The sequence below is a fragment of the Engystomops pustulosus genome, chromosome 2 (assembly GCF_040894005.1).
Source record: "Engystomops pustulosus chromosome 2, aEngPut4.maternal, whole genome shotgun sequence".
In the NCBI taxonomy this organism is placed as follows: domain Eukaryota; kingdom Metazoa; phylum Chordata; class Amphibia; order Anura; family Leptodactylidae; genus Engystomops; species Engystomops pustulosus.
This window is the reverse complement of record NC_092412.1, coordinates 66,787,252-66,796,208: the sequence shown is the minus strand read 5'-3', so window position 1 is coordinate 66,796,208 and position 8,957 is coordinate 66,787,252.

Below are 8,957 nucleotides of genomic sequence, written 5' to 3'. Positions count from 1 at the left end.
TAGACTTCTGTGCCTTATTACGGCATTAAAGACTTTCCTTTATTAAAAAGACTGTGCTGCCTAACCCTGCTGCCATCCGGGTTTAGGCCTAAGGACTTGTGTGTTTCTGGACTGCACTGCGTTATACTGCTGCCACGTGCTGCCGAGCGTCGCTCCAGCACTCCAGAGGTTAATCCTGGCAAGAACTGTACCAGCTCTGCTACAGCCGGCGCTGCCGCGCCTGAAGATTTTTACCTCAGAAACTGTGGCGCAGCAAATAATTCCAGCCCGCCAAAACCTTCACTGGCGGGAAATCCAGATGACGCACAAAACTCCACCCACGCGCGAATGGCGCGAACCCCGCCTCCTGTGGCGCAGGAAAAATTAGAGCCCGCCACAGCTCTTGGCGGGAAGGACTCGGACTCCACCCCTTGGCCCGAGGCGGACTTCCTGCCCTGCCTCAGAGAAGCGCCAGATCTCAAGTGGTTGTTGAGCGGAGAGGACTACATCATGTGGGGTCCTCCGCCCTTCCCTCCTGTGGAGCGTCCTGAGTTCTATGAAGTCCTAGAGACGATGGTGGTAGTCTCCGCGCAGCCTGTCCGAAGACCTTCCGCGGGACATCGGCTGCACCGAGGAATTACTCGGGCTTTCGTCACCCGGACCTGCTACCACACGGTGACGCAGTACCAGATTCCTCCCGGGCGGATCCTGGTCCCTATCCCGGCTGCCATTCCGGTAGCGCGGGCCCACGTGGAGGCGCCACGTGGAGAGGCCCCGACTCCTGCTGAGCCAACGCCTGGGCCTAGTATGACCGCCCCACCTGCTCCGAGGCCTACTCCTCCTGCTACGCGGCCTGCTAGCCCCGCCAGGGTGGTTCCTGACCCTCCGGTGGTTCCTGCTCCTGTTCCGGCACCTACCTGTCGCCCCAGGAGAACCGAGCCTGCACCGGAGCCACGAGCCCCAGCACCGGCACCTACGCAGCCTCGAGGCCGAGGTGAAGCCGCCCGCCGGCGACTCCGAGACGCTGTCTCGGACCAGCGACGCCGAGAAAAGGAGGCCCAGCAGTATATGGCCGGCCGATCCACAGCTGGAGCTTGGGTCGAGAAGAACCGCACCACCGGCATGGTCAGGTTCTTCGACAAGCGGAAGGGCTATGGCTTCGCTACCCAGGACTATACCGGACGGGAAGTATTTATACCCCGCCGGTCCGTCAAGAGGCCTGATTTGCCGGAGAACCAGCACAACCTCAAGCCAGGCGAGTGCATCGAGTTCTCCCTGCAGGAAGGACCCCGAGGACCCTGGGCGGCTGGAGTGATCCGAATCCCCGACTCCGATGAGGACCGTTACTTCCCGCAGGACGACTGGTTTGAGGACGACGAGTGGCCGGAATCCCCGAACACTTCCTCCTCGTCTGCGAGTCCCCGGGCGGTGACCCATGTGAATGCCCCATCCACCGTAATTGTAAGTACGGGGCCCATTGCCATCCATGGGCCGGGCATGATACAGGGCGCCACCCCCAACGGTTCCCCTGCTGGGAGCGTTGCCAGGTCCCGCGGATCTTCCGTGGGTGAGGACATCCCGGCTGGTGAGCCTTGTCCGGAGGCTTCCACTAGGCCCTCTTCGCCAGTTGCCACCTACCAGTGGGGTGATGACCCGGCCCCAGAAGAACTGGAGCCGGAAGGAGCCGCGGCGCTGCCGCAGGTTCCCATTTATTTCTTCATGGACCCCTCTGTGGTCCCTGGCTCAGTTGAGCCCCCGGCTGGAACAGCCGACACCCCGGGCGACAGCGCTCCTCCCCCTGAAGGTCCGGAGGATGTTGCTGCACCTGCAGTACCCACTACTGCCGCCGGGTGTCCCCAGCCGGCATCTACTCCCGCTGAGGATATACAGGACTCCCCGCTGGAGCCGGATCCTGTTTTTGCTGAACCCAGCGATGCAGAGTAACCCCTGAAGGGCTGTAGCCCACTTCAGGTATTGTACTATGTAAATATTGTGTATATTTCCATTTTCCCCAAAGAGCCAGAGACAGTCCTGAGACTCTTACCCTTATTTATCTCAGTCCAGAGATTATGTGCTATGATAGCACCCTTCCTCTGCCACAGCAGAGATTTCTTCAAAGGACTCTGTCCCTCTCCAAAAATAGAGGAGACCCTTTGCATCTTTATTGCACTTTTCCCCACATCAAGGGCTGTACCCAGAAGATGGACTTTGTTTCTAGAGACCTTCTGTGAGACTTTTGCCAACCTCAAGGAAAAGTTGCAATGTAATTGATTATCATTTTGCACTTAATGCCTTCCTTTTTAGGTATGGACATTCTGCTTGCACTTTTTTATGCCTTTCCTTTTCAGGAAAAGAGACATTTTATCCTGCTACCCTGAGTAGCCTATCCACCTCTGTAACGTTTGCAATGTTATAAGATGTGTACCCATTGAGCTCCTAAGCCAATGTGAATTTACCTGTTGCACACTGTCATATCTGCCAGTAGTATGCATTAACCCTTTCATAGGCTTTTCAGGTTGTAGTGTGGCTGTGTCGGACCGTCTTTTTGTGTAAAACACTGACCGCTACCTGATCCCTCAAACTGAGGTTTGCACATGGGGGTAGTCCGTAAACTGCGGGTCTTTAGGGGACCGGGGGTGTTACACAGATAGCACCTGGATGCCACTCATACATGGGTAAGGTTGTCAGTCAGGAGGTACTCGTGTCGCATATGCTCATGCGATGCAGATAGACACCATATAATTGCCGCCAGGGAAGAAGCGTTGATCAAACAAATATACAGGCCTTGGTGCAAGGAGTGGATTACAGGACATGACACCACACCTTTCCTACTGTACAGTTCGGTTTAATGGCGTCAGCGACCAACTGTCATACAGATCTTACATATTTTTGTCTTAGTCCGACACCAACCCAGGTGCCTGTCTCCAGGACCATGGGCGGTTTGTCCCTACACCTCACATAGCCTGCACTTCCCAGAAGTGCCCTTAGCCCCCTCTGTGCCCCAAAACATCTATAGTCGAGCCGAGGGCGGCTCTTTCAATTGCCCCCGGGGTATGCAACACCCTCGCCGATGCAATGGCGAGGTAGTGCTTGCGAATACGTCCCACCTGTAGGTAACACCACATTACACTACATGGTCCTTGTAGGATCAAGGGGAAATTGCAGTGGTTAATCCTGCCTGGCAAGGCAGATGTTAATGTATGATGTAATTATGTCAACCAATGTCTGTGTTACATCCTGTGCTCTGTAGCTGAGATGTGATTGGAGGAGCAGCCACCACCTGACCAAAGGGAGGTAATAAAACCTCTGGCCCAGGAATGTTCTGGGTCCTTCCAGAGTTCTTTTAGCAAGCACTCTTAGAGAGTTAGACTGAGAGAAGTCTCTCAGTCTATGTAGTGAGTGAGCGAGTGTATCTCAGTCTAGCCCATACCAGAGCAGGAAGAGCCTAGCCCCTGCCTCTGAAGAGTGGAGCTATTAGACTAGAGTAGTGTAGTGAGGAAAGGGGTATCATTCCTACCTTCAAGGGTGATACCTGAAGCTCTACAGGACAAGCTGAAGCTTCCTATAAGGACACAGCTGCCACCCAGCCTGCCCTCTACCATCCAGGCTGGTGAACTATCTCCTGAGGCTCCCTCCAACTCACATCTCGGCACTCCATCTACCTGTTAAAGGCACGTTTTCTGCAGTTCCTGCCGGTTGCAATAAACTGTAAGTTGTTTGCTTCAACTTCTGCCTCCGTCTGGTCCCTGCTAATACGGCTGCCTTCATCACCGGCACCCTGTCCATCACCCAGAGACTCACACTCGGGACATTAAGGGGTTGCCCCAGGGAGATCCGCTATAGCAGCCGCTCCCTCATCATTTTCTTGCCAACACCACCCTGCTGGAGACCTGCCAGGCTGTAGGACAGCCCTCCGGTTCCCCCGTACCAAGCACCGTGACAATAGCGTGCTTAGGCCGCAACCGCCAGCCACTCCGGTACCGCGGGCCCCGGCTGTCTCCAGGCCTCCCCTTTAAGGCTAGGCCCCGGTGGGGAATGTTGCACATGAATGAGAACCACACGCCGACCCCGACGTACGTTTCAGCCATCAAGCCTTCATCTGGGGGAACAACAGTGGCAAACATATAACACAGAGACAGTCTTACCCGGTCCGTCCAATTAGTGAACCAGAAGTGACATATCAAGGTAGACAAAAAAAACCCAGCTTACCCTGAGAGCTCTCTGGTCAGTTCTGTTCACCAAGCCGGCGGGGACCCTTCACGGAGGCTGTCTCGGTGTTGTTGTTGCTCACTCCTAAGCCCACCCAGAAAAGGACGCCAATTATGATAGGGATTTTTATGCAGGGCCCCAACAGCCCTCTTGACTTTTGTAAGATGAGTCCTAATTAACCCTTTGAGGGAGGATGAGATAGCTGCCGGCAGCGAGATGACAGAGTAAAAGAAAGACACAGTCTGGTCTTTAGATGCACTCAAATCCAACTGTTTATTTCAAAAAACCCCAGCTGTATTTTAATACAGAGAAATCAGCATTTTGGGTGTTGTATGAAAGGAGATAAGGCACTTCGATTCCATTGGACATCAGCACATTCTGCATACCTCCCAACCGTCCCGTTTTGGGCGGGACAGTCCCGTTTTTTAACCCTTGTCCCGCCTGCACGGACCGTTAAGTGAAAGTCCCGGTTTTTTTGCGGTTTCACGGATTTTTCCGTTTTGTCCCGCCCCCGAGTCCCGCCCCCCCCCCCCCGAGTCCCGCCCCCGAGTCCCGCCCCCGAGTCCCGCCCCCGTCCTGCTCAGGATACAGAGAAGCCAGGGGGCGGGGTACAGCGTCCTCCTCCTCTCCAGCTCCCGGGCTGTCTGCTGCAGAGCCGGCACCTCCCCCATCCCCTCCCCTGGGAGGCAGAGCCCTCCCTGTCCTCAGGCTGCCACTTGCAGGCACATGGATGGATGGATGGAGCAGTGCAGAGTGTCATGTTCTCTGCACTGCCCCTGCACAGCAGCCCCAGGGGATCATCCTCCGTGCAGGCAGGAACTCTCCAGCACTGCTACATCAATGGCTCCCTGCCCCCACCTCCTCCTGCTCCTCACTGAAGTTCGTCTGATGAAGCAGAGCCGAGTGTGTGCAGCTGCTGCAGTGTGATAACAGGTACTCTACAGTGACTGCAGGCAGCAGCTAAAGGGTTAAACACTTTCCTCCATAGACCCCCTGCCCCCATCCCTAACCCCCCCAGTGCCCTTCTATTCTGCTTTTATTGTACCATATACTTAATCCCTTAACCCCTTAAGGACGCAGGGTTTTTCTCTCATTTCTCGCTCTCCAACTTCAAAAATCCATAACTTTTTCATTTTTCCGTGTACAGAGCTGTGTGAGGGCTTATTTTGTGCGTAACAAATTTTACTTTCCCGTAATGTTATTTATTTTAACATGCCGTGTACTGCGAAGCTGCAAAAAATTCCAAATGTGGAAAAAAATTTTTAAAAAACCGCACGTCACGTTCTTGTGGGCTCAGTTTTTTCGACTTTGACTGTGCACTCAAAATAACACCTCAGCTTTATTCTTTGGTTTGGTGCGATCGCGGTGATACCGGATTTATAGGTTTTATTGTGTTTTAATACATTTTCAAAAATTAAACGCATGTGTGCAAAAAAAAAAAAAAATTTTTGCCATCTTCTGACGCTAATAACTTTTTCATATTTCGGTGCACGGAGCTGGGGGTGGGGTCATTTTTGGCGAAATGAGCCGACGTTTTCATTGCTACCATTTTGAGGTCTGTGCGACATTTTGATCATTTTTAATTTCATTTTTTATGTGATGTAAAAAGGTGTAAAAGTCGCATTTCGGACATTTGGGCGCCATTTCCCGCCTCGGAGGTCACCGCCGCCCGTAACCGTTTTTATATTTTGATAGATCGGGCATTTTGGGACGCGGCGATACCTAATATGTCTGTGATCTTTACTGTTTATTATGTTTTATATCCGTTCTAGGGAAAGGGAGGTGATTAGAATTTTTAATATTTTATAAATTTTTTTTATTTTTAAAACCTGTTTTTTCTTTTTTTTCCACTATTTCTTAGACCATCTACGGTACATTAACCCTAGATGGTCAGATCGCTCCTACCATATACTGCAATACTTCTGGCTCATTGTAACGAACCTGCAGAAGCCATGTAGCCTCGTGTCAAAAGAAGACCCGAGGCTACCACGGCAAACGATCGCCGCCCCTGATGACGTTCGGGGGCACAGCGATCGTAAAAAAGACTTTGCCGGCGACAATGACCGACTGCGGTTATTAGCGGTGGGGGTTTTCTGCAACATGCAAAACCCCCCACCTTGTATGAAGAAGACTCAGCCCGTGAGCCCTCTTCATACACTCCTTATACTCTCTGCGTCGTAGAGCTACGGCGCAGAGCGTTAAGGGGTTAAAGGGGTTTTCCCACAAATACAAGTTAGGCCCTATCCATAGGACAGGGCTTAACCTGCTGATGTGTGGGGGTTTCAGTGATGTGACCCCCATAGATCATGAAAACAAGGGGTCTGTTGGGGTCCACATAAGGTCCATGTCATCGCTCTATGACGGTAATGGAGCAGAATGGTCATACACGGCCGTCTGCTCCATTACTCTGACGGAACAATTTTTGCGTTTCCATATTTCACTCCCCACTTTCAAAAATCAATAACTTTTTTATTTTTCCACGTACAGAGCTGTGTGCGGCCTGTTTCTGCGTAACAAATTATACTTCCTAGTGACAGTATTAAATATTCCAGGCCCTGTACTGGGAAGCGGGAAGGAAAATATCAAATGTGTTTTTTATGGCTTTCACTGCGCGCTCAATAGGACTCCTCCCCTTTACTGCGCTCCATAGGACCCCTCCCCTTTACTGCGCTCCATAGGACCCCTCCCCTTTACTGCGCTCCATAGGACCCCTCCCCTTTACTGCGCTCCATAGGACCCCTCCCCTTTACTGCGCTCCATAGGACCCCTCCCCTTTACTGCGCTCCATAGGACCCCTCCCCTTTACTGCGACAACGAGCATGTCCCCCCCCTAGACAACGAGGATTTCCCCCCCTAGACAACGAGCATTTCCCCCTGCTAGACAACGAGCATGTCTCCCCCTGACCCCTAGACAACGAGCATGTCCCCCCCCAAGACAACGAGCATGCCCCCCCCCCTAGACAACGAGCATGTCCCCCCCCCCAGACAACGAGCATTCCCCCCCCTAGACAACGAGCATGTCTCCCCCCGACTCCTAGACAACGAGCATGTCCCCCCCCTAGACAACTAGCATTTCCCCCCCCCCCTAGACAACGAGCATGTCTACCCCTGACCCCTAGACAACGAGCATGTCCTCCCCTGTGGCTGCGTGCCCTTTTTTGTGTGTTTGTGTTATTTTTGTCTTCCAGGACCGTGCCTGCTGTGGACTGCTTCGGATTCGAAGGATTACATCTATGACCGACATTTCTAACAAATAAAATGGTCAACGAGGGTGTGTCTGCGTCTTTTGTTCAATAAAATTTTCTGAAAACGGTGTGATTATTTATTTTTTTGCGACACTCTTCATAGTTTGCCGTAGTAGTGGTGCCGGCTAGGTGACGGTGCTCATTACTAAGGGCTGGCCTTAGTGTTTGCCTTAATTTTTTTGGCAAATTTACACTAACGCCCATACCATTACCCCGGTACCCACCACCACCAGGGGTGTCGGGAAGAGCCGGGTACAAACCAGTACCTGACCGTCTATAGATGGTCAGGTGTTGGGGCGGCTGCAGGCTGTTATTGTTGCGCTGGGATAGCCCCCTAACAGTGGCCTATCCCAGCTCAGTAATAGCAGGCTGCTGCTGCTTTTTTGTATCTGGCTGATTTGAACAATAGGGGGCACCCCATGCCGTTTTTCCCCCCCATTTTTTTGTAAAAATGGGGGAAACAGCCTGGGAGCCCCCTTTAAAGGGGGGACCCCACGCATATTTTTGTCAAAAATTTGAAGAAAAAACGGCATGGGGCTCCCCCTATTTTTCAAATCAGCCTGATACAAAAAAGCAGCAGCAGCCTGCCATTACTGAGCTGGGATAGGTCACTGTTAGGGGGCTATTCCAGCGCAACAATAACAGCCTGCAGCCGCCCCACTACCTGACCATCTATAGACGGTCAGGTACTGGTTTGTACCCGGCTCTTCCCGGCACCCCTGGTGGCGGTGGGTACCGGGGTAATGGTATGGGCGTTAGTGTGAATTTGCCAAAAAAATTAAGGCAAACACTAAGGCCAGCCCTTAGTAATGAGCACCGTCACCTAGCCGGCACCACTACTACGGCAAACTATGAAGAGTGTCGCAAAAAAATAAATAATCACACCGTTTTCAGAAAATTTTATTGAACAAAAAACGCAGACACACCCTCGTTGACCATTTTATTTGTTAGAACTGTCGGTCATCGATGTAATCCTTCGAATCGGAAGCAGTCCACAGCAGGCACGGTCCTGGAAGACAAAAATAACACAAACACACAAAAAAGGGCACGCAGCCACAGGGGGGGACAGGCTCGTTGTCTAGGTGGGGGACATGCTCGTTGTCTAGGGGGGGGGGACATGCTCGTTGTCTAGGGGGGGACATGGTCGTTGTCTAGGTGGGGGTACATTCTCGTTGTCTAGGTGGGGGTACATGCTCGTTGTCTAGGGGGGGGTACATGCTCGTTGTCTAGGGGGGGGCATGCTCGTTGTCTAGGGGACATGCTCGTTGTCTAGGGGGGGCATGCTTGTTGTCTAGGGGGGGCATGCTCGTTGTCTGGGGGGGACATGCTCGTTGTCTAGGGGGGGGCATGCTCGTTGTCTGGGGGCGGACATGCCCGTTGTCTGGGGGGGACATGCTCGTTGTCTGGGGGGGACATGCTCGTTGTCTAGGGGGGGGCATGCTCGTTGTCTGGGGGCGGACATGCCCGTTGTCTGGGGGGGACATGCTCGTTGTCTAGGGGGGGACATGCTCGTTGTCTAGGGGA